At 39.1% G+C, this 26,344-nt stretch overlaps 1 protein-coding gene across 11 annotated transcripts in view; it reads right to left on the reverse strand.

Annotated features, from left to right (window-relative positions):
* Nucleotides 1-25,659, reverse strand: part of SNTG1 (syntrophin gamma 1) — a 353,322-nt gene extending 327,663 nt beyond the window's left edge. For 3 of the 11 annotated variants that reach the window (XR_693802.2, XM_009673185.2, XM_068932743.1), the window contains exon 1: nucleotides 24,594-24,826. The gene's annotated coding sequence lies outside the window, so the exon portion shown is untranslated. Of the gene's footprint in view, nucleotides 1-24,313; nucleotides 24,546-24,593; nucleotides 24,828-25,533 lie in introns of those variants that run through there. The other 8 variants (XM_068932745.1, XM_009673189.2, XM_009673187.2 and 5 more) reach the window with 7 other exon arrangements.
* Between the last annotated feature and the right edge of the window lie 685 nt (nucleotides 25,660-26,344).

The following is a 26,344-nucleotide window of genomic DNA, read 5'->3' on the forward strand; positions in this document are numbered from 1 at the left end:
AGTGAAAGTCCTGAATGTTTAGATAAATCACATTCTATACTTTTCCCACAGAAACTCTATTAGAAACAGAAAGGAAGGGATATAATTTCAAGATTGTCAGTATATAGTTTAAAAAAAAAGAGAAAAGTAACTGCAGGTACCATGCAGGAACTACAGGCATTATTGAGAGAGACTTATTTTGAAATTGAAATGGAATAGTTATTTTCTTGTTGAACACACATGATTTATGTGCATAGAGAATCTGTCTCTTATGATTTTAAAATGTGATCTCGCAAATCCCCAGAATGCCAGAATTGCTTAGTTTTGCTTCACAGGCCTCTCCTACCTGCAGATCATCTGAGGTTCTACTCACACAACAAATTGTACCGGTATGTGCTATCCAAAGGTGAGTATCTAAACAAAAAATAGAAATTGAACGATGAAAATCAGTAAACTTACACGTAAAATGGACTAACAAACTATTTCTCCCAGAAAGAAAATCCTGACATCGGGAGTCAGTCAAATTAAACCAGCTGTACTAGAAACAGATGACAATTATAGAACTATAGGGGTCTAACTTGGGGTCTTTGTGTTGATTTTTTACTTAGAATACATCTGCTGCTGCTGTTAATTGCTCACAGGAGTGGAGAGTTATGACTAGTTTTCTTAGTAACACTGGTAGCATTTCTTAAAAGGCACCTTGCTGACAGCTGCCGTACCTTCCTCAGTGTTATTCTGAGCATCTCCTCCTTTCTTATGTTACCACTGGATCTTTGAGGTAAATCCTGTAGCAGACAGACAGGTACCGAGACCAGCTTCACTGAGCAACCGGGGAGAGGCTAAACAAGGAAGAACGGAGATAACGTGAAGCAGAAATTCACAACTTCCCTGCCAGGAAATAGAGGGCAGCTTGTGACAACAAGTGCACACAAGAACTGACTGGAGGCTATAGTCAGGTGAAATTTTTGAGAGAAAGACAATAAAATTACGCTGTGTTTAAAAACAGGTTTTCTCGCTAAGATATAGGTATAAATTTAAAATGAAAGGGGAAAAAAACCTAGAAATATGAACGGTTTAAGAATGTATTACAGTGCAATTATTTGTTGGGAAACAAATCTCTTGATTTGCCAGAACGTATGTGCAGGAAAAGTAATTTCTGTATTTTATTTCATTCATTAATGTATCTGAGTTTCCAGAAGCTGTAAACACGTTTGTTTATTTTCTATTTGGTTACAGCAAAAACTAAGATAGCTGCTATCTTTAAAAAGCTCAAGGTTCTGTTTTTCAAAGGTGCTTTTTATGTATCTGTATATGTATGTATATATGTAACTAGTTATAAACATCTATATATAGTATAGTTTTATATATATGCACCTATACATACGCATATAGACACACACCCCCTTTATATTCTAATTCAGGGAAACCCCATGTCACAAAACCCTCTGGCATAAGGGACAAGCAGCTACACTGCTTAATGAAGCAGGCCCCGGCCCCGGCCCCGGATGCCGAGCATGCATCCAGCGCGCGTGCATCCGCTGTGCCCTGAGCAGCGCGCTCAAACATCCAGACTGCTGCTGTACTGTGCAAGTGGAGTAAAAGCTTGGAGTCTGGCAAAAAGGAGGAGAAAATAAAGAAAGCTTGCAGACAGCATGCTAAGAGAAGAACTGAAGGGTACAGCAGTGAACACCATTTTGGTGGAAGTGCCATTTTGCATTTACTCTGCACATGTGAGTAAAACAGTGATGGTATTCTTAAGGTAGCCCTTTTAACTGCCTGGGTTAAGAGGTGGGTGTCCTGTTTTAACAACTTGCTGTTGGGTTTGTTCATAACAATCACATGGTTCATGATCTCGTGACACATACAGAGACGGTTATAAAGCCACCCAATCAATAAAGACAAAAGGTGTTTCTAGCATATTTATTTTAACAAACACATTCACTAGGTAATATGAGGAAGAGAATCTATTTCAGCACGTGTTGATTAGATGAAGTGAATTTTCACTGCCACCAGTGCATCACGATGGCTTTCTGAATGGCAGCAAACGACCTCCTGTTTTGCAAAGGCATAAACGGGTACCCCAAAAGCAAAGTTACTGAGAAACATAAACCTCACACCTCAACATTTACTGTTAACACCACACAGTGCTTTGCATCAGCTTAACGAATGTACAGTTAAGACATATACTTTGGTGGGCGTGAATTATGTGCAGAGGAGGCTTCTGGTTTTTACCTTTAAATCTAAAACCAGGGAAGGCAGTGATTCCGACGGCAAACTCCTGACTTTCATGAAGCCAAACTGTAAACTAAAAATTCAGAATAAGAGCATGGTTTTTAAAATATATATATATAAGATACACATATCTGTGCATGTCTGTGTGTTTTTATATATGTGTATATATATGACAACAACTGTAATTGATGTGTGTTAAGAGAGAGCAATGCAAAGGTGGTTAGCAGGATAATTTGCCACTTTCTGTTCAACCAGCAGAATATGAATGTCTCTTTGGGACCTGCAAATAAATTGATTATCTCAAATACCTGTCAAAGAAATCAAGACTTATTATTTTCACATCACTTTGTAGAAACCAAAATGACTGTCCAAGTATTCTAATTAATTGATAAAGATTCACAAAACACTGAAAATGGGCTCTATATAGACTTCTGATCAAGACAGTAAATTAAAAGGGACAAACATGCAACAGGTTATGTCGTGTAGTCTTCAAAACATAATAAGTTTTCAGACAGCTTCAGTGACAATTTCCCACACCTACTCTGCACTCCAACTCTTTAATACTGCCTTCAGAATTTAGGGAATCCTGCCATTTCAGCTGAGATGATTCAACTTTGCTTAACTGGGATCCAAATCTGTTCTTTCTTAGAAGCATGTACAAATTGTTTGAACCCACTCATGCAGTATCAGAATCTGTCCTTTGGTTCATTTTCGTTCTTGGAGGCAAGACAAATATTTTGTCAAAGATCATAAATTGTCAAGATGAATGTTTCACGGAAACCAGAGCCACACTTTCATTGCAATTTCTTTGCTAGTAAATTATTTAGAAGAACAGAATGTCATATAGTACACAGAAAGATGCTAGACAACTTATCTTTTTTTTTTTTTTTTTTTTTTTTTGCAGAGTTGGCAAGACATTTTAAAAGGACCCCTTACACTATAACCAGGAAATCTAGAGAATAAGGTAAAAAAAAACAAGAAAGGAAAAGGAGCTGTCAGTTATGAGTTATTGATCACATTAACTGACTGTATAAAGAGGCCAAGTTACACCCACTGATTTTTATTCTAATGTAATCGTTTAAGTAAATAATAGAGTGTCTGAATGCATGCAGGAGTCAATCCTTACGTACTGCCATCTCCTCAGCAAGCAAGGAAGCAAGGCAGGAGGAGTGAAGTAAAAATCGGATAAGAACTCTGACATGTTCCAGAATTCACTAGAGCTTGCTGGATTTGAAGGGTGACACAGCTGGCAGGCACAAGTGCCACCCAACACAATTACTGCAGCAGTGCTACCCACCGGAGGGCATCTCTCTTGAACTCACGTGGTGCGGCCGCAAGGGAAGGCTGGTACCGCTTTCCTGGTTTCACCACTCTCAGGCACCCCTAAATGCAGGGGAACCCAGCCTCCTTTTCCTCCACACACCAGCTTAACTTAAAAAACACCATACACATCAAAATTACCCTTCTAGTATCAACTTTTCCATCCCATTTCCCTTATGATGGTTAATACTTGCTCTGACCCCTCATGTCTCCCATGTCAAATCAGTAACCAAATGCTATGTAATTAATTGCAGTTATAATAAATACGGATGAAGTCCTTCTTAGGGATATACTACAAGACAGTGTAAATTAAAAACAAAAGCAGTTTTTAAAGTTCATAAGCATCTTATCTGACATTTAATGCTCATCAGAACAGAAGACCTGTGGAAGGGGACCATTTGACCTAGTCATGGCAAGGTAGCCACTTTTTTCCACAAAGTGGACCAAGTTTTATCAAGGCCTATCCCTTCCAGACTCACTGATCATGAAATGAAAAGAAATCTTTCTCTGTAATATTAAAAGCAAGAACGAACTTAGCAAAGCCACAAAAGGTAAAAGAACCTCCACGATGACAGTATTTTCTCAGCAAGCCCAAAGAATTCCAGCTAGGAACTACCTTAAAAATGGGAACGAAGATGGAGGGGCACTGTCAAGGTTGGAACCCCATCACTGATCTGCATTTTTAGTGTGAGTTCTTGCTGATCACTAATGTTTCTTTCCTTTTTTCCCCCCTCCCTCTTCTTTTTCCCTTACTCATAGTACTCATTTGTACTGGTTGACTGGTTCTGTTTTCCATTGTGGTCAAGCTGAAAATAGCTATGTAATGTTCTTTGATGAGATGAAGCTCTTTAATTAGCTTTGTTGCTCAATGTTTCACAGTTTTACCTGTGAAAATATCATTTGAAATACTGCCATTCCATGATATACTCAAAGAATCTTTTGTCAGTCATGACCACTTCCATGACTGCCAACATCTAAGAAGAAGGAAGGAAAGAAAGAAAGAAGTGAGGAAAAGAGACACCAAAAATGTTAAAAATGCAAAGAAATGGGGAAAGGAAGTGAAGGAGGTAAGTAAAAATTATAGCACAGGTAAACCAAAGAAAAATCAGAAGGAGAAAAAAAATAAGACAACTAGAGGGAAAACAAAGGCTAAAACAAAACTACTGAAATTGTTGTGAGCATGCAAAATAAAGTAAGTTGATAAAGAAAGTTTTTTGAAAAGTATACATAAGCAAGGTGTAGATGAAGATAGATAAGTACAGGTAAACTAGATATTGTTAATAAAATTACTACCACCACAAAATAAGAAGTGCAAGAGTCAAAAACGCTGACACTTTAAGAATTACTAAAAGATAGCCTTCTATTTTCTTTAATAAATGTAATCAATTATAACAGAATTGTTCCAGGCCATCTAAAACTATTCTGGATTAATTGTATTCTCTCGTAATATTCCAATTCATAAAGTAGCGGTCAAGAACAAAAACCCTTTTCAGGTTTACCACTGACAGCATGGGAGCCTGTTTGACTATGAGAAGCAAATTCAACTGATCCATACATCTTGTTCCAGTGCTTTAAGTGCTTCATTTCTCAATTACAGACACTTAGTAAATTTTATTACTCAAGATCTATCAAGAATATGTTTTGTCAAGGAAATTGACAGTGGGAATAAAATGGATTATGACTTCTTTGGTCTTGGATGTAATTCAGATTGTTTTGAACTGCAGTTCATAAGAGCCCATAGTACAGAGGATTGCATCTGAACACCAGGCACACAACACAGTGAATGCGGATGCACGCTGAATACTGCTATTCTGATGTGATAATTTAATGTCACTTCATAGAGGAATCATTTTCCATTTTTATCAAGTAACGCTCAGGAAGTGATAAAAGGAATCGTAGTAAATTCCAGCAGTGGAGGACAAAAAGAACAACCAGAAGGGTTTTGACCAGCCTTAATCTTTTTTGGCATGGATGTTTAAAAATGACTGATGTCATCATTGCTCAGCCGGATATTTGCCTTTCATTTGTTTTGGGCCCTAGGCTAGATGTCACCCAATAAATCTAGATTTTCCCAAAAGATAGTTACCCACATTAACCAATGAATGACCACTATTGGTCATTCAAGGGTGAATGATATGTTCACTTAGTAATAGTTTGCTTTTTTTTTTGTTGAAATAAAATAATTTCATAATAATTGGAAGGGAGAAGAAAATGGTGAAACCGTTAGTACGGTTAATGCAGTTATAATTCAATTTAGTCCTAGCCATTGGCATAATTGTTAATATGTTCTACCCTCTTATTCATAAAGCTACCACTGGAAATGATATCACAGTGCATTATATATTCCCTGTAGCACTGCTCTTGGCTTCAGCTCCCATGAACTTAGCTTGTCTTTTTCAATGAGCTACAAATTTATTAGTCACCCCTCACTATTTTCTACTGGTGATCTAAACTCAGTTGCCTGAACTGTTTTCCAACTTTAAGCTGATGATATGTCAGCCTTTGGTATATGAAAATTACTTTACCGTAGAATAATACGTCCTACTTACTCAATTGCAAGAAATTTGCCAGAAAAAGCAAAATTATTTTTTTCTAGTTGACTATAAAGTACATTGAGTGGCTAGAAGATTATAGAAAATGTAAGAAAGAGGAATAATATGTTCAGCAACATAGGTTATTATGTATAAGGACATAAAAGGAATGTAAATCCACCAGTATGCTTGAGTCCTGCACATTTAAAAAAAAAAAAAAGCCTTCTTGCTAAAAACATATATGATCCTATTTGCTAATGACACGGATGTGCTTACACAATTTTCTGAGTACTAGTCCTGTTGTTTGTCTGTAATTAACCTCTAAGGCTAGCAGTCTTTGAATGTATAAAAAATTGCAAGTGATTGTATTTTTCACTTTCCATATTTTTTGCTACGTATTTGTGTTCAATTCTCACACTACATTCAAATGCCCAAGATAAATTACATACATACATTTCAAATTTCTTTTTGCTCTTTACACAGATATGTGAGATATACTTGGGTAGTTTCCTCTTTACAGGGTTTATCATAAGTCTCTGGAGCACAGGCCGCATTGGCGCACACACTGGTTTTTGCACTTCCAAAAACTTGTGTACACAAATGGTTTTCAGCATTGCCAAGTTTGATTTAGAACAAGGCTCTCAGTTTCCCAAGGATACATAACATATACTAATATTTTGCCAGGAGCATTATTCTATCACAGTGAAATTTTAGTCTTTTTGCAACAAATACACTTAGCTAGACAAGAAAATTTTACACTTTCAGAGATCATACTGCCTTTTATTTGCATCGAAATCAAGAGAAAGAAAGACGTCAATTTACAAAATGTATCAGTTTTGCTAGCAGTGAGAAATTTTTTCCCTCAGATCTAGCCGTAAACTGTTTAACATGGTTTAAAAATGTAAGTGAAATCTGAATGCTACCTTTACAGAGGATTAGAATAATTCTAGGAACAACCTCTTCACCCTAAATGCAGGGGAAATAAACTTTATAATTTTTCTTAAGCTCTTGGGTGTGTGTTAGGTATCACTGAAACAGCTGTAAAGCTTGAGGATGAAAAATTTGTATTTCCAATCAGCAAGCAAAAAAATGCTGCTGCATAATGTCTCTGCCACAAGAATGAAATAGTACAAAGTGATTCTACTTCTCCCTATAAGAGCAGGAAATGTTAGCTATTCTTTCATAGATTGGAAATCTGGCATGGAAGACAGATATATGTCAATTAAAGGAAACTAAAAAGTAAAAAAGGTAATAAATGTTTAATCGCAAATAGGAGTTCTAGAATTTTATCACTGTGCAAATGCACAGGTGAATCAGGTTTGAGGACTACTCTGTTCCTTTGCACATTTGGTTGGACAGCCCTAGTTTAAAGCTTCTAAACTCTAAATTGCTTTAATCTTTTTGATGAGATAATGATAAAATGTAGTGCCCAGAATTATGTGGCAGAAGCTTTTCAGCCTTTCATCCAACCGGTTTCTAAAACGTCTACTGCCACTGATCATGGCTTCTCTTAGACCTTTTCCTGAACACTAAAGTAATTCTTCCAGTCTGAGTCATAACTCAAAAAGTACCCACCAAATTTAATGGAACCCTATGTCTCAGATTCTCAATCATTTTAAAGAACAGCATTCCCCAGGTGTATCACAGGTACCAGCTTGGCCACAAAAAGCTTTTACTAGGACTCACAATATATTTTCCAAAATCTACAATTGTTTTACTCTATAAAATATAACATAGTACATAAAACTTCCAGAGCACAACAGAAGACACAAGGACATGTTGGCATAGTCGTCATTATTCTTTCATTTGATTGCCTAGAAAAGGAAGTTTGTGTTATCATGCTGCACAAATGCCCCTGCCTGACTGAATGTGTGAGACCATACCATGTGCCTGAACACCTCCAGAAGCGTTTATGTGTTTGCAGCCTCTTCCTCAGTTAACTTCAGAAGAATTGACCAGAGAGGAAGCGGTATCAGCTATAGAGGCTCCTAAAAGTATTGTGCAAATGCACAGCTGGATAAAACAGACTCTATTTTAAGTCTGGCAATTAATGCATCCACAGCAGACATGAGCTGTTATTCTTGTCAGAAAACTGAAAAAGGATTACTACCTCAAAATAAAGTGAAGATAAATAAAAGCCCTGCTTATAGAATTAGTAGTTAACTGTTGTAGAGGCACTAGGATACCATAAAAGAGGGACCAAAGGACTATACAATAAATGTAATCCATAAATGTAATCCACTGGTTTTGCATTTTTATCCCCTGCAAACAGAAAACATCACGTAATCTATGACGCTATGCTCAAATACTGCATCCAAGCAGCAGCTTCTTAATGAGCAAAGTATGGTCCTAAAAGAGAGCCAATCCGAGTTTCAACCATAGTTGTTGCCTTATGATAAGACAGAGGCAATGGCACTCAACGTCTTTGCCTAACGAGCATGTATTGTCTGCAAGCACAGCAAAACATAACAAGTCGTAAGTGGTTTAATATGTCACATCAGTGATTAACACACCTGCTCAGTGATTCACCCAATACAATGAGTCACTGAGAAGGTACTATGGGAGAGACAGGATCTTGACAGATGGTTCTTCTTCACTCTGTTTTTTGTTTTTGTTTTTGTTTTTTTAAATGGGAACAAATCTCTTGCACTGTTACTACAATGAGAATTACTATCTAAGCAGAATAAAATTCTATATGCACATTCCCAATACATTAGAGGCCATGCCAGAATGTTTTCGGTAGGACAGCGAAGTCATCTTAGCCCCCGCTTCTGGTTTCTTATCAAAGTAGATGATTCTTAATAAAAGCAGCTTTATTTCTGTCAGTTAATAACACCCACTCAAAATACTATGCACTAGCAAAAAGACCACCCAGAGGTGCAATCATTAGCAAAGCAGGAGTTTTAGCAAAAGCAAGAGTTTTAGCATTTACGCTGTACAAAGGTGAGTGATGTGCAATTCTGTGTTGACCCATGCTGAAGCCAGAGACCTATGTTAGTGTCAATATAATTGTGGCAAGGTTTAAACAACTTTTATAGTTGGTTTGGCAGCGTTACTAGTTGGGGTACAGGTGTATTGTTAAAATTTAAAGCACACACAGGAGGTATCCCACTGGCATACCTCATCAGCAAGTTACATCGGCTTTGAGACATGGAGTACCACACAAAAAGAAAACTTGATGTCTAATATTGACAGACAAACCGACTTACCTATTTTTATGATTTATAAAAATAAATCAGCTGTGCATTTTAATTAACTTTTTTTTTTAATTGACAAAGATGACATCATATTGATCCTATAAGGTGGTGTTAATCGTGCTGTTGAGGTTAAGCTCATCTGAGCTTTGCAGATTAAACTCCTATACATATATATATGTAAATATGATATACAAATAAAAACACATACATATACACACACAAAGTTGATTGCAAATGATAAACTCCGCTACTACTATCGCATTTTAAGTTTTCTGTAATGAAAACAGCAAGTAAACAAATAAAATAGACCAATACGATGGTTCAGCCGGTGCAAATATCCTCTAAATAATAATATATGATTACAGAAACTTTCAGTTTAATCTTTAAAAAAACTCAATCTCAGTTGGTACTGCACAAATAAATACAAAATTGCAATCTGCCATCCTAAATCTGAGAGCCAAAAGAAAATAGTACTTGATGTGAAAACGGTGGAAGAACTTAACAAAATATGGCTTCATACTAGGCTAACTTTTCGCTTTCATCCAAATTATTTATATTTGAGTTTGCTTTAATTCTTTCCCATAACAGGAAAAACGTAACACTGCATCAAAATCATTTATTGCGAGAACTTACAGATCTCTACAGAAAAAGTCCCCTTTTTCTTTTATAGTGTTATATTACAAAGAGAATAAAATTATTTATCAGTTTTGACTCTGTTTATAGGCAAAATTCTCCCTGAGAGAATCTTTCAAGTGCTTATCACTATGCACGAATCCTAAGACCTTCAAGTGTTCTTCCTCAGAGAGTATCAGTAAAGACAGCGACTGGAAAAATAGGCAAATATGAGTTCATCTGAAATGTAATTTATGTCAAGAAAAGATTTAGACAAATTCATTTTAAAAACTCCTACAACAAATCAAATTATTTTTGAGGTTTGTCCCATGTTCTTTCAAAAGGGAATAATATATCAGAGAAAGCAATGACTTCCAGTTTACACAAATTTGCAGCTAGATGATGCAAAATATTTCTGAGAAACCAAAAATGCATGTAAATAAACATCTAACATGCTACATACCTCCACTGTATTCAGCTAATGGAAATAAGCCTCTATATAACCATTCATTAATGAAGCTTCAAAGTACTAACCCATGTGCCTATGAAGTACGAATTTAAGTCAAATGGGATAAATGAGCCAAAAGAAATTTATGTGACTTGTTCTGTGGTGATCACAGAGCAAATCTAATTAAAATGTTCTAGCTCACAATTAAGATCTTGCTCTATTCAGTACACCTGACATTGCCAAAACAAAATAACCAGATTTTAATTAAAACAACTTAAAATTTTTAAATTTACTTAAATGTCACTAATAAAAAAACACTGCACAGTTAAATTGGCCTGTTAGGATATTTTTTTTTCCAAACTGTATTATTAATGTTCAGTGGAGTTTTACTCCTAGGTTTTCTTTTCTATCAGTTGTTCACATGGCTTCTGAGCAGCCTGCAAAATCCACTGATTAAGCAACCTTCCAGCCCAGGTCTCATTAGTTAAAAAAAGTTTTCACCTCTCCTTTCTTCAAACAGTATGTTTGCTGATAATGCGGTATTTAGACTACAAACTTTGAGGAAGTGAATACGCAGTGTAACCCAAAGACAGAACACAACAGATGCTAAATCTTCTTTTTGGGTCTCCCCACAAACTGTATCATCATAGCATGGATTCAAAGATACAAATTCTCTGCAGCGATTCACTCCTTTAAGGTATTGTACCTCCAAACTGATATTCATAATTTCATCTGTTTGAGCTGCTTGTTTTTAAGTCCTTTTGCTATATTTTTAAAGTAAACCCCTAATACTTTGAATTTTCTGCTGCTGAGCCAATGGAAACAGGTTTAGGCCTAAGGAACCTGACACTAACCACTGTCATGACTCTTCAACAAATAGTGAAGACTCATCCATAAACAAAAACAAGGAGATTTTAATCAAGCTGAAAGTAAATTTCCAGGTAATCTGTCCCTGTCTGGGATGTATTGCCTTGAGGCAAGTGTCTAGCAACATTCGCATCAAGCAGGCTCCACAATTTAACCAAATAAATGTAAGTTAAATAGCTTTGAATTAAATATTCAACTGTAGCTATTGAAACATGAAATATTATTTTCATGCTCTGTGACAGGATGTTTTAATACATACATTAGTGAATTCTATTATCAGATCAGCAGGAGAAAAAAATGGAAAAAAAGGCAAAGTTTCAGTTGCTCAAAAATTAGATGTTTATATCTCACTGAATTATATAAAACTAATCAAAATAAACTGCTGAACAAAATTTCTCATTTAAGTTTGAAATTATTTCCAGATAAAAATGGTCTGCAAGCATGCTAGTAGAAGTTAAGATGATAGCTGAAGGTTATAAAAGCAGATTTACGAGGAGAAAATTTTTATTTTCATATGAGACAAAAATACATATCATGGAAGTTTCAAGGAACAGAAAGGGCAATTCAGACACTGGTTGACAAGTGGCAGGAATAAAAATTTCAGTAAACTGTTAAATACAGAGCCTAAGACACAGTTTTACTAAGTATAACCTCCGAAAACAAAGAGCTTGAGATTGATGTGAGGGAGGACAGGAACCAGCAGAGATTAAACACAGCCAGAATAATAGATCAGAAGGATGATCCGTACTTGCGAGTCCTGAATAGACTTTAGGAAGTACACAGCATTACAAAGTTTATCTGAAAGAGTTAATTCTGGTATAGGCACAGGCAACCATGCACATTATATAAGTCCAGAAGAAGCCACAACAACATGTGTTGTGGCCATTGTCATAATTAAAGACAGGTTTATTATAGATTTCCAAATTCCACTGCTATCAAGGCTGACAAGAGTACTTAGCATATCATGTTAACCTTTTTGCGTGTGAGCATGTGTGCATATAACAACTATATATATTTATAATGTGTATATGTGTATAGATGTAAGTAATAAACATGTACAATGGATACAATGGAAATATTGGGGGAGGGGGATCATAAATGTGATGATCTAACTAAGGGCCATCTCAAAAACATTAGCTGGTCTCAAATTACCGATTCTGTCATTCCTTCAGGAAGAAGTTGGCTGAAAAGCAAAAAGTCAACTTCCTGGTGATTTAAGAGAAATATATTCTCTATATAAATGTATGTGTAATCAGTAACAGATATAAAGTTTGTTTCTGAAGTTTTACAGAAGAATTGACAATAGTCTGTATAATCCAAAAGTTATTTTTACTTTTATTGTGGTTGCATCTTCTACCTCATTCAAAGAGGCACGGACTCTGTGCTCACTGCTGTACACATGAACAACACAGAAACATTATTCGCTCAGGCACTTATCATTTCTTCTTTGATTTTTTTTTTTTTTTATATCATTGTATCACGCCACTGTAGGATTATTGTGCTTGAGATGTCAAGGGTTTCTGCCATGTAAGTACCAGTGCTAGGAATCCTATGGGCATGCTAACCCCCTTCTTTCAGATATAATCAAGACTAATTGCATGCTCTCCTGCAAGCAGCTACTACGCAAAGAGATGTCCAGGATGAACCTAATGCACAGCCTTCCCAGTGCTGACTGACTGCAAACATGGGAGCTAAAGGATTGATCGGCCACAGCACACAGAGAGGGAGATGGGAAGAGACATTGCACCAATTCGAGAGGAAACGGAGCCCAAGCTTTTAGGGCACAATGCTCACGGCAAAGGTCACAAGCCAGTTTTCTCTGCAAATAACTATCTGCAGTGTGCTCACTGCTGTGTAACAGGAAACATTATGTTCAATCTTTGTTAATAAAAAGGATGTCACCCCCGAAATCTCCAATATGCATCACCTACTTTCTTTTAAAGGGAACACTCCAGCAAGGCCCCAGATAACAAGTAACTACTCAGACAGAAGGGACAGTCATATAAATCATTTCACACTTTAGAAACTGCCTTGTGTACTTGAGTAAACCAAAGACTTATCAGACTAATGAAAACTGAGTTTGCTGTAGATGAACACCCTCTCTCTGTCCAAGGAGGGCAAAGCTGATTCAGTCACATGCCATGCCTGTCATGCCTTAAAAAAAACGTTTGCGTTGTTGTTCTAAGCAAGCGCGTGCAGGCTGCTAGAGAAATCAGCAGTAAGACTGGGAGGAAGATTATCCTAAGAATCATTTAGGTATACAGAGAGAACAACCTGTGATGTCCCCATTCCAACAACTACAGGAGGGAGAAGCCTTCTGATTATGGGGAGCAATATCCCTCACTTTGGATATCTGCTGCATGCAAAGCATCAAGTCCTCCATCTTAAAACGAACTTATTTATATTTAGAACCCATAACAGTAAGTTTTGTTTTGTTTTGTTCTGTTCTGTTTTTTTGGTTGATTAAATATTCAGGCTGTTTCCCGACCCCAGACTTTGGCACAAAAGACAACTTGGGTTCGTCATAGTTCTCTTTGTGACAGTTACACAGCACTGCATGAATAATTGCATATACAAAAGTAGATTAAAAATCAGAGCCATCACTGACTTAAAACATGAATTTTCACAAGCTGGTAACTATAGCCATGAGAATCCATTAAAAAAAATATATTGGATCTGTTCTAGCAAATAAACAAACATGAACAGATCTGCTTAAAAAAAAAAAAAAAGACAAGATACTGGAGTTGAGAGGAAGACAACTCTTTGATCTGTCTCCCATTCATCCAGTACATACGAACAGTATACTACTGGAAACAATGTCATGTAGCATTGCTATGACTATTTACATGCTAGATTCAGAGATTCTCCATAGGTCCAGGCCTGAAATTCAAACTGATGTGTGAAACCAGGAGGGGTAGGAAAAGCAGTGGGACCACTGAAAGGGCAACTGCCCCTTCTCAATCAGCATTACTCAAGATATCATGCACAGTTCTTTCTGCATGTTTTGTAATAAGATAACTGGCTATACAGGTTCCCAAGGCAGCCTATGGCTGCGTATGGCCCTGAGCTATGATTTTGCCCTCAGTGATTATTTTTATACGTTACTTTCTTGTTGATTTTTGCTTTCCTTTATTTTACAGTTTTAAACAATATATCACTCCAGATATTTGACTAGCAGTCCCTAGAGACACTCTCATCATAAATCACAGGCTGTACCGACAGGTATTATTAGTACATACTTTTACTCCTAATCTATAACATCTTGCGTGTGTACTCACCACACTAGATTTGCTTGCATAGTCAAAACTCAAAGGTCAAATATTGCCTTTAATCTGCATTCCAAATATGCCCCAGTAGTGTGAAAACAATCAGCTTGTACAAAAGACTGTAATTTTGATGTCTAATGCTACTCTGTGGTATTTAAAAGCAGGTTTTCAGGGTTTTTTTTTCTCATAATTTCTAAAAATAAGAGTGTATTTTAGATGGATGATGTTAAAAAAATCTTTTAAATAAAAGATAGTATTTATATAATTACATCTTCTTTTTAAGCTTAGCTAACAAAACGCTTTGACAAGCAAACAGGTGGGTCTTTTGGGCAAAACCATAGGTTCTGAACACACAGCAGGACAGTTTATACATTCATAAATAGAGGTTACTGCTACAGATGTATTTTTTTTTAAAAAAAGGACTAGCTTTCTCTGCAGTAGCATCTCCAACTATTTACATGCCATAAACCTGCAGAAAGTAGTATTTTGCCGTAACTGCAAAACTTTTTTGGAGCTTTCGTGTAGAGTTTTTCTTTTCTCCAGCACTTTAAAGGCCTGCAGAGAGATCCTATCCGTAGAAAGATATAAAATACTTTTCACTATCCAGAAAAGAGAAACTTATATTCTTTATTTTATGACTGCAAATTATCTGGCGTATCACTTTATAACTGAAGTAATAGTGACACTTGATCCATGAAAGTAGCCTCCTTCTCATCTTCTTTCTCAGAAGTGGAATTAGTATTTAGAAACCTCACAGTCATAATGTTATACTTTTAATGTTGCCTTTAGAGGTGGTTCCAGTTATCTGTTCCAGATCCACTAGCTGGAAAGGAAGGCGCCCAGACAATTTCTCTAAGGAAATTAGAATTGAGAAATAAGATCCATAACTCTGCTTACCCCCCCACAGATTTTTGGGTCCTGTAAAGCCTATTGTAAAAAACAGGTGTGTGCGTAAAGCCCAGTTCACAGCAGTATTTATCTTGGGCCAGGCACATGCATATGTATGTATGAGAGTGCAAAAAGAAAAAGAGAAACCTTGATGCCTTTTATTTCACCTTTGCACGCTTCCTAACATGAGACAACCTGAGGGCTTCACCAATTTCTACTTTGCTTCCCGTGCATTGAGAGGCCAAGTCTCAGACAGCCCTCAGAGCATCCTAACTACCTGCTCAAATGGGCCTGTAGATGTGAGTGATCTGATTGCCATAGCCTGTTTAAGGATGTCACTGAATTCCTGTGCATGAGGTCCTGCTTTAAATACAGGGAACTTACAGGACACTCCAGGACAGGAGTTCTGGTGAACAACAAAAGTACCAGTCTTTTCCAGGCAATTCTCCAATGGACAGTGCTTCTGGCAGAGCTCCTGGGCATTAACAACAGGTCTGTATTCAAGGATATATTTCAATTCCTGAACAAGTACAATCTTAGGAAGCACCACTCTTTCCCTTCAAGAACAGAGGTCTGTAAGAAGGACAAAAGCAAGATGTTTGATGAGAGAGGTTCTGCCTCCTCTAAAAATTCAGCTACTCACCCTTTCCTCTTTACAAGGGTCATGTATATCCTCTATCACAGCGTAAAGAATAAAGAAGCAAACTCATTGTATTTTCTGCTTTCTTTCACATAGTCTATTTATGTTTACTACCCCAATTACTGGTGGTATCAAGGTAACAGTCCTGTGGCCATCAAATAACTGTAAACAATGCATACCACTGTATATACACACACACATGGTGGCAGGTAACATCCTAGCAGTAGCTAGCAGGGAAAGAGTTATTTCATTTTATTCTGCTAAGAGCAAAAGAAAGAAAAAAAAAAATCCAGAGTGAAAAACAACAGCATTCCCTATCAGTATCCTTAAACGCTTGCTATTGTTCTTTCTAATGAACACCTGCATGTGACATCTTATCTGCATCTTATAACACAAGAAGGTTGGCACTCTATCTGCTTAATGGTCATTACTCATGCACTTCATAACATAATAATAAGCCATGAAAAGCTGCTACTCTATCTGGTAAATATTTTGCCAACATAAGGAGAGCTTTAGTGTAATGATTTCCTTTAAGAGAGAAGCAGGAAAAAGGTGCTGTTAGCTTACTTTAGGGCTTCAGTATTGAAGTTCAAAGACTACTTGCTGGCTTTATCACTGATGTTACCCACAGGACACATAGTTGGGGTGAGGAATCCCCATCAAAGGGGTCTCTCTCTCTGCATGAACAGTTATAATGTCAACAGTTGCCCATTTAGAAAAAAGCACACTGAGATATGTATACCCGGATACATGCACCAAGTACCTTACTGTTATTTCTTGTGGCAAGTTATCATAACTTGTCCCCATTGGTACTAGCGGGCACACACTGTCTGGAGATATTACTCAAGTAGGCACTTCAGATCAGGACTTAATTCTTCCCTATTATTATCCAGTAGAAAACATATTTGATTCTTCTCTAGCATCCTTTTGTAGGATAGGAAGGCATCAGTCCATAATGCTCCAAGAATATAAACATTTCTTGACATTGAAAACAGTAAAACCATCAAAAGGCATTCCTGATTGAATCTTTCATAGCAAGCACTCTTACAAGACGAGTTTGTTAGAAAATAACATAATCTGCTGTAGTTGCTGCCATATTCTGAGAACTACTTCTTGCAGACGTTTTGGCTGTATCTACTGGAGACAAATTCTTTGCCCAAAACATGCCATCATGCAATATTAACCCCCTTTGGGCATTGGAAGCTTAGCAGGGAGCTGTACCAGGCTAAAAATGCCTTAAACCAATTTTTGGGGAGTGTAAGACCTTTGCAGAAGCTTGTCCAGATTACTCTGATTGGATTTGCTACCTCTAAAGAAACAAACTGCCTTGTATCTACTGACTTCACTGCACTTCCTCCTGAAAATTGACAGCAAAATCCAGCAGAGGCTCATTGTGGTAAGATAAAAAGAAGCAGGGCAAAAACAATAAACTAACAAAAACACCATGTGAACTCATATTTTACCACAGGAATTTTTCTCCACTGTTCCAGTGCCCACATCCTACACTTCCTTCCATATACCTCCATCACAAAATCTGCGTGATGTTCTTGCAATTTTTCAATACTGAACTGATCCCCAAAATATTTCCTTTTCCGATTTCCCAAAATGCTTTTCCACAAAAAAGGATGCCTTTGTTGTAGTTATACAATTGCAGCTAATATGTAATAACAAATAGTAATTATAAAAGTCAAAATCAAAGTCTGATTTCAAAAGGAGAAAGGTCACAGATTCAGTTGCACAAACACACAGAATGCAAAGGATAATATATTAATTTGAACAGAGTTATATACAGATGCACAGAAGTAGAGCACAAAAACTACAGAACCACAGACTTGAGGAAACAATCAATAGATTGGAAACTATATTACATGAGGAAAACAAATAAGGCTGTATATTAATTATATTTATATTTGTATTAATTATATTTTCATTTCAGGAAAAAGTAACACAGCAACATCAATATGCAAGGTACTATATCATCATGAACAGGTAAAAAAAAGGGGTAATAAGATGTATATGAAAGGGCATGTTGAGTATGGATATTGAGATAAACCAAATCACAAATATTGAAAATAGGATTTCTCCGTTAGTCAAAGCATGTAATATATAAATTACACAGTCCATCTTTCAAAACCAGGAAGTTGCCGTTTTAAAAGAAAGACGACAACTTGGCAAAAATATAGCTATATAAGCGATTTTCAGAAGCCAGATCCTAATACAACAAGAAGAATGTACAAACACTGATCAGTGAGATCAGTTTCCCCATACTAGGAAGCTATTTAATGTTGTGAAAACATGCTGCATAAATGAGATGAATATTCTGAAATTTGTGCAATTTCAATTAAGACATCAGAAGAAAAAAATGAGACGACCTCACAACTGCATAATACAATAACTGGTGAAAGGAAGCATCTGATGGACCATTAGCACAGACACTTAAGAATTAACTAGCTGGAAGACCAACGACATGGTGCAGAAATTCTGTATTTGTGTATTCAACTATCCAGGAAGGTCTTTCCCAATTTCAGTAATTTAAAGGAAAACGAGAGATGATAATCTTCAGACAATGTCATGATTTCCCTATACTTTGCTTACCAACTGCTAGCACAGTTACAGCAAGCTTTTTCCAGTGAAATTCCTTCATGAATGCCACTGTATTTGACTGAGAAGTTGCTTCAGCTGGAGAAGCAATAAAGTAGTTATTTTTGCACTTACATTAATAGAGTTGCTTAGTTTGCCAACAGGGAGCCCTGCTACTAACTGCACCCCTGACGGCAGCCAATCATGTCACATTCATAATGTGTTAACAGCCCCAGTTTCTTCGAACTGTAACCCCAGATTGCTTTTAAATCCATTTCTCCATTTTATAAAGCCTAAAGCTGATTTTGAAAAGAGTATTTTTATTATATAGTACACTCTGTGTTCATAAAGTTGTTCCATAAAAAAGCAAAACACATAATCCACAGAATTAGAATAAAGACACTCCAAATTTTAAAAAGCCATAGGGACACAGACCTGATGCTGATTTTTATTCAAATCCCATCTTCAGTGAAGAGTTCTATAAATGCATCAGTGTATGTTTTGTTACAGAACAACTGCTTTGCATGGATAATAACAATATATTGCCACAAAAATGTATGCAATTTAATAACGGATTAAAACGTTTGTATGAAGAACTGTTTGTGAATTCTTCTGCATCCAGGGACATACAGCTGTGATACAAACTGGTAATGGATACAGGCAGACAGCTGCGTGTGAGGAAATCTGCAGCTTCCAGACAACTGTAGAGCTGATGATTTTCCCCTCTTTTTTCACTTGAACAAAATCTGATTAACGTAGATCGGTTCTCAAAAAGCTGCTTAGAATTTACATAAAATGATAGGAAAGAAGGAAGAGAGTTCTCCTGCAAGCATAATTCTAATTGCTTTACTTCTTTAGGGGTCAAAAGCAAGCCAAAGAAAATCAATGTCCATTTGTGTTGCAAAAGCTGAAATGTACAGTTCATTATTCTCAACTGTTAAAATAGTCAATCAAAACATTTTACTATGTGGAGCAACCAGAAAAAGCTATTTCACATAATTTTAAATAAAGATATATTTAGAATTAGCATCAAAGCATTTCATAAGGAGAATTTCAGCAACAATTCTGTGATTAAGAATCAATGTTTTATAGTTAGTCAAATAATAATTTTATCATGAATGAATATCAAGCTTTGAGAAGACTTCTGAGACTTCCAACAGCATTATAGCTGTTGAAGTCACAGAATTTTCCACTGAATTCAATAAAAATAGCACAATAACCTTAGATGCCAAGAAAAGAATCAGAAGATGGGATTAGGATCACTGGCTAGAGTCTGCCATCTCTACAGAACTCAAATTCCCTTCAGCTTTGGAGAGAAAGATGAGGAATTACAGTAATATCTTAAAAACACTCCCATTCTTACTTCTTTCTGGATACATATATATTATATTAAATAAATTTAACACACTAGACAGAGGAAAAAAAAAGGCATGTGTTTTGTTTTATTCACACAGCCTTTGTTCACAGTTAAATGTAAGTCTATTTAAATTATCTGACAAAAAGTGACATAAAATTTACTTAGACAGACTTACTTCTAACATCCACAAAAAAGCTAGTAAATTGCCTGCTATTTGAAACAAGATGTTGAGACTGAACAAAAAATTGTAATAAACCCAAAGTTCAGAATAATCTTACAAATAAATTGTTGCTTCTTTGCTAACATTATCTCAGAAGTTCCACGCAATGAACACTTTGGAAGCGCTTAATGTCATCAGCTTTAAAGGTGTGAACCAAACCTTTGAACCAAAATCTCACCCAATGAGTCAGGAATACCCATATCTAACAAGAAGTAAAAAATTCCAACAATCTAGATATTATATAAAGATTATAACTATCTGCAGAATAATCAATTGAGCCAACAATCAATTGCACTCATGGCAACTCTGAAACCATGAGCTCTTTCGCAGATGCTGTATCAACATAAGTATTAAAGCATTAAACCATCATCCATCTCCTTTCCCTCCACCACATGTCACATAGGACTTTCAGTAGTCATTGAAACGAACTGTGTTGAGCACCAGTTTCAGCATTTAGCTCTGTTGCAGGGCTTGTGCTGTTCAGGGTAGGGTCAGTTCTTCCCTCACAACAAAATGGACGTGTGGTGTTCAGCTCCTGGCATGGGAGACCTCCTGCTTTATAGTGAAAGGCCACAGCACAGCCCTACACAAACTACCCGGTCCTTTACCACTGAAGTCATTCTGAATACCTGAGAAGGGCAGCAAACCTTATCCAACAATATCATTTAACCACGTTTTGGTCTTATATGCAAAACGTCATCTTTTAGAACAATTACACTTATGTAACTCGTATCAACTATTACTCTCATGATATTATTAAAGTAAAGAACTTTCTTGTCCAATGCTACCAAATGTTAACTGGAGAACATGTCATGAAACTAAACTTATCCCAAACACTTATTTTTTTCTTAATTATTATTATCATTCTCTATCGATTACTTTAATAAATCAATGGGATCAAGTCCTCAAGAAACAACCCAGCCTCTGGCTCCTGTACTTCGAGACTCTCATCATGCAAGTGAGCGCTCCACCACTTTTTGCCAACTCAAGCTAATTATTGAAGACAAAAGTTCAGAGTGCCAAATGAGTGACAGGTACATCTGAAGTGCAGAGTATAAAAACATAGAAAGTTTTGTTTCTGTATTACATAGCTCCTCTTCTTCATAAAGAGTAGACGCATCACTCACTAAATCCTTCCCTCTAGATGGATTATTCCTCCCTTTGAAAATTAAATATTCATGCAAATTTCACTGACAGTGCCTCCATTACATTTGCTCCTGTTGGTTCCAGTTGTATCTTTGAGATATGATCTATACTCTCCCCCCCATCCCCCAATACATGTGCTTTCTCTCCTTCATCTGACCTGGAATAGAAAGGCAGAAAATTTAGGCTGGCCACAATGACAGTAAGGCTTTCTGACTCTTCCAGTTACGGAAGGTAAAACTCAGGGCAAATACAGAAAGTCAGGTGTGTAACCATGCTGAGATGATGTCACCTCAGACTGTCAGACGTATGCGTTGATGCAGCAGACAAACTGGGATTCAGCCTATCTAATCCTCTCTCTGGTAACCTGAACTGAAAGTACAGCCATGAGAAGGGATAAGAAAGACTATACATTAAATCCATTTGACACTTCTTACTTGCTACCACTTCTTACCTTTTTAAACAATGTATGCAAGCAAAGGTGGTGATGACTAGCCTTTGACAGTATCACAGTTTTCCCAGTAGCTCAGCCACAAAGACCAGTACTAAATTACGAGCATGAAGAAATGGTACTTATTCAAGCACTTCAGAGTGAAGAAGAGTCAAGAACAGACTACTTTTTTAATATTTGATTGAAGATGAATGAATAGTGACTCAGACAACTCTGTTGTACTGACTGGACAGCTTGACATATTTTGTCAATTCATGAAGGTTATATCTGGCAAGCCAAACAGCATGCCTGAGCAGATATAACAAAATTAGCAAAGGAATGCAATCTGTAAGCTTGCCCTGGACTTTCTAAATCAAATCAACATCTTCTCTATTAATTTGCATAGTATAAAAATAAAAATACATGCCATAAAGTTGAATATAGTGTATTTTGGCAATCTCCGATACAAAAGATACAAGTAAACTAGGATACAGAACATGAAAGAAAATACTAGAATAGCCTTACAGTAAGCAAGTTCTTTCCTTAAAGAACTCAGGTATTTCTTTCCCCTTTCTTTTCAAATTTTCAACAGAAAAAGAAATGTTTCTTTCTTCTACCAGACTCAGTGAAAACTCAGTTCTTTGGCCATAAAGCAGAATGAAAAACTGGCTATAGGTGAAAGGCTAGAGCAGCATGTTCTTTAATTCAGTGACAAGGACCTTCATTGGATTATCTCATAGCTATGGGACAAGATACTGCAAAAGCCAAATGATGCATCATTAAATTATGTTTTCTTCTTCTCCAGGCAAAGACAGAGTATAGCATTAGATTAGTTTGAAGGACTAAGAAGAAAAGGAAGAAAAGGGCTCTGTAACTTGCATCAGAACCGGCAAAGCTGATATAATTTTCAAAAACCACTTATCTGTATAATCAGGTATAAGCAGTTACTTATGTTAATTTTGTAAACCATCAATGTAATGTATAGCCCCAATGAATTCCAGCTCAGTGCATGCGTCAGTGTTTTATGATCTCTCTTGCACACACTTAGTGAAAGCCTGCCACTCTGCAACAGAGAAAGGAATTACTACAATAAGTCCATAGCTACACTTTGATAAAAGATACAGATTTTTTTGATAAGCCGCAAAAAGAAGCTGAATGCTTTAAATAATGGACAGGTTTGTGCCCCAGTGTCTAGCAACAGTTATTTTAATTGCTTTTCACAGTATCTTCACAGTCAGGAATATGAACCACAACAAAGCTCTCCTGAAACTGCACTGAAACAAAGTGACATTCCTCTCAGACTGCTTACCCACAGTGAACTTCATCCACTATTATGGGAAAGGCTTACTTTTTGCTATAAACTTGAGTTAGTTGCACCTTCAAGCGTAACTCGTTCAAGTTACACGTTCAGTACTGCCAACTCAATGCCTTTTAATCCTATTATGTTAACTCCGCATTCATGTAAAGTGTGTGTTTCAGTCCATAAGAAGATCCCTTCCTTACAGCTTCCCAGCCAACAAGTGCAGGCAAATCAAAGTGCATTAACCTGGGAAGCTCTGAGCACCCCCCACTACCCCCCCCACACACACTTTTTGCCAGAGTTCTCTTCGATTAGAGAAGAAAATATCCAAAACTCAACAAACATTTCACACACCTTGATATTTCTGCAGGAGCATATGCTTCCAACATTGCACCTTATACTTTTATCACTATCACAGAGTTATTTCCGCAAGTCCACTCACTCATAATGCCCAGTGTCTCTGCTGAAACTAGGATGTTCACTGGAACTGAGTTCTTAGTGAAATGCTAGAGCTCAGCTATAAATCTGTGTAACTCCTTTTATTCTGTGATGCTTTCATGTTAGACCAGGATGTACATCAAGGTTACTGTAAAAGATTGTCATTTTTAGACTCATAGAGAAGACACCAAGGAAATCAATAAGAGAAAACTTAATTAAACACAGTCTGAAGTTTTGTCTTCTCCCAAACCTGTCCAGAATTCACTTTATGAATCCTCTTTATCCCCTACCTTTCAGAGACAGATGTTTCATAGAGAGGAGCAGGCAGGTTGGTTAGCTCATACACTATGCGTGCTGAAAGGTGACCAGGAGAATTCATTCTTTTCAGCGTGACTACCCTGTTTAGAGATCTTTGAGTTTTTAGCAAGAGATTACAGCCCTATGGGTCTGCTCCTTCAAAGCGGAGTTCCTCCAAGAGCAGAATTAGTCCCGTGTCTGCTCTACGTGCTGAGATATACTGAAATCAACTTTTTGTTTCACAGCAATAACAAGTAGAGCAATAAAAATCCATGTGCTAAAGCAAACAAACAAAGCTGGAGAAACCACATCCTCACAGCAACAGCATCTCAGAGAAAAAGAAAATCACCAGGCAGGACACAAGAAAGTAAAGGCATAAAAATCAAAACTCTCTAGGTTCACTATTTTAACCCATAGATGGGTATGAAATATGCTTACACACATACCCTGCCTCTCTCCTCCAAGAGCCACTGCTGGAAAGCAATAAAGGGACTCCTGCAATTAAGTTATAGCCTAGCACAAAGCAGAAGACATTTTATATTAGCACATATAATGCATCATTTCTTACAGGTGCAGAAGTGGGCAGCACAGGATTACTACAGCGCTGCGCTTTACCGCTTGTGCACGCCAAGTCCTGCACCGTACGGCTGCCCTCGTCGTACTTCGCCGGAGTTGGACCGGGCGCCGCTGCGACCTCGACCACAAACCTCCCGCACCGACACGCCGGAGAGCCAAAACTGCAGCTGGGGCCGCTGCCTCCAAAACCGCGAGTAAGAAACCCAAAGCTGCAAAAAAGTCACTGGAGATGACGTTCATGCAGCGCAAGGACAACAAAAAACGACACTCACTTGCCTGTGTGCTCCCGCCGGGCGACCTCCTCTCGGCTGGCGAAACGCAGAGCCGCTCGCCCTCCTCGGACCTCTCCGAGCGATTTCCAAAATATTTCCCAAAAGGCCGGGGCATCTCCGGGCTCAGCCGGAGCGCGCAGGGAGCCCGGCCGGCGCGCCCCCGACCCGGCCGCCCATGGTCTCCGCCGCAGCCCCCGGCCAGTCGCGCTCGGATGCCCGCGGCGTCGCCTCGCGGCCGCTAGCGCCGCATCTCACCCGGCCGCCGCCGCGCCGGCGGCAGCGAGGGGGCTCCCCGCGCCCTTGGCGGAGACGGCGCGGGGGCACCGGGCGGGGGAGCGCGGCTAGGCAGCGCCGCCCCTCCGCGGCCGAGAGCGCCCAGGCGCGGCGCGGCGAGGCGAAGAGGCGCCGCCAGCGCGGCCGCAGCCCGGCGCGGCGATGCCCGCCCTCGGGACCCCCCCCCAACCCCACCCCACCCCCGGCGCTCCGAAACACCGCCCCGGGGCCGCCCCCAGCAAAGCCGGCGAGCCGCGGCCCTGCCGGCGGCAGAGCGGGCCGCTACGCTCCGCGCCGCGCCGCAAGTAGAGGCAGCACAGGGGGCGGCTGCGCGGGGCACCGCGGGGAAAGTGCGGTCCTCCTCCCTCCCCCCACCCCGCTCCCTCCGCCGGCCCCCGCGCTGCCGAAACGCAGTCCCCCCCCGGTCACGGCTTATCCCTCTGCCCCCCTGTGAGTTCTCAGTGAGGAGAAATTCTGCCTTGCCCAGGCAGAAAAGTTTTTTGACCTCCGCCTTATTATGCCCCTCTTCTTGCTGAACTTCACTGGATGCGGTTTCTCCTCACTGTGCGAGTGGGTATATATTGATCGCTTGCCAGACGGAAAATATAACATATCAACCCCCTTATTTAGAAGCAGTTATGTGTGCGGTTTATTTTGACAGACTCACTTGAAGCGGCAGAGTCGTTTTCTTTTTAGATGCTACCATCTTCCCTCGGTCAAGTAATCCCTCCTAATCTGCCAGCCTCTAATTTTGGGCTATGTCGCTTGGGTTTTGTCGCTCTCCCACCTGCTAAGGGAACGATGCCCTGCTTAATTTTTCACCAAATGAAGACATGAGAAACGAGCGAGAACGCGTCCCCGCTCCGCAGCGCGCGGGGGCGGGCGGCGCCCAGCGCTCCCCAGCTGGGAAGGGGGCGTCGGAGGCGGCGGCGGGGCCGCGTCCCGCCCCTGCAGCCTGCCCGGCCGCCGCCGGGCGGAGAGCTGCCAGCGGCACCTGGGGGCCCGCAGCCCCCCGCGGGGTTGGCAGCTCCCTGCAAGCTGGTTTTGCGGGGCGGCGCAGGGGGGAGCAAGTGGGAGAGCACGGCTTCCCCCCCACACACACCGTGTCCGGGCTGCCTCGGCATCCCCTTGTCCTGGAGCCACGGTCAACGGGTCATCTAATTTTGTTTCAACAGAGGAGTTGGAAGTTAAAGTGGCTAAAACATGGCAGCAAGCAGGGTCCGTGCTGGGTTTGGGGCGGGGGGGGGGGGGGGACAAAAAAGGAGGAGGGACAGGCGAAAGAGGGAGGGAGGGAAGAATAAACCACTTGGTGTCTGTGTTGGACATCGAGTATCACTGAGAGGCCAAAGCCTTTCTGGATCCAGAGGATGCGGGTTTCTGCAGCGCTGCTGTGCCAGGACTGCAGGGACGAGGGAGGGGGCTGATGCCTGGGCTCCTTCCTCCACAGGGAGCCAGGACCTGGGGCTTCTCGGGAGGGA

This window comes from Struthio camelus, chromosome 2 (assembly GCF_040807025.1).
Source record: "Struthio camelus isolate bStrCam1 chromosome 2, bStrCam1.hap1, whole genome shotgun sequence".
Lineage (NCBI taxonomy): Eukaryota > Metazoa > Chordata > Aves > Struthioniformes > Struthionidae > Struthio > Struthio camelus.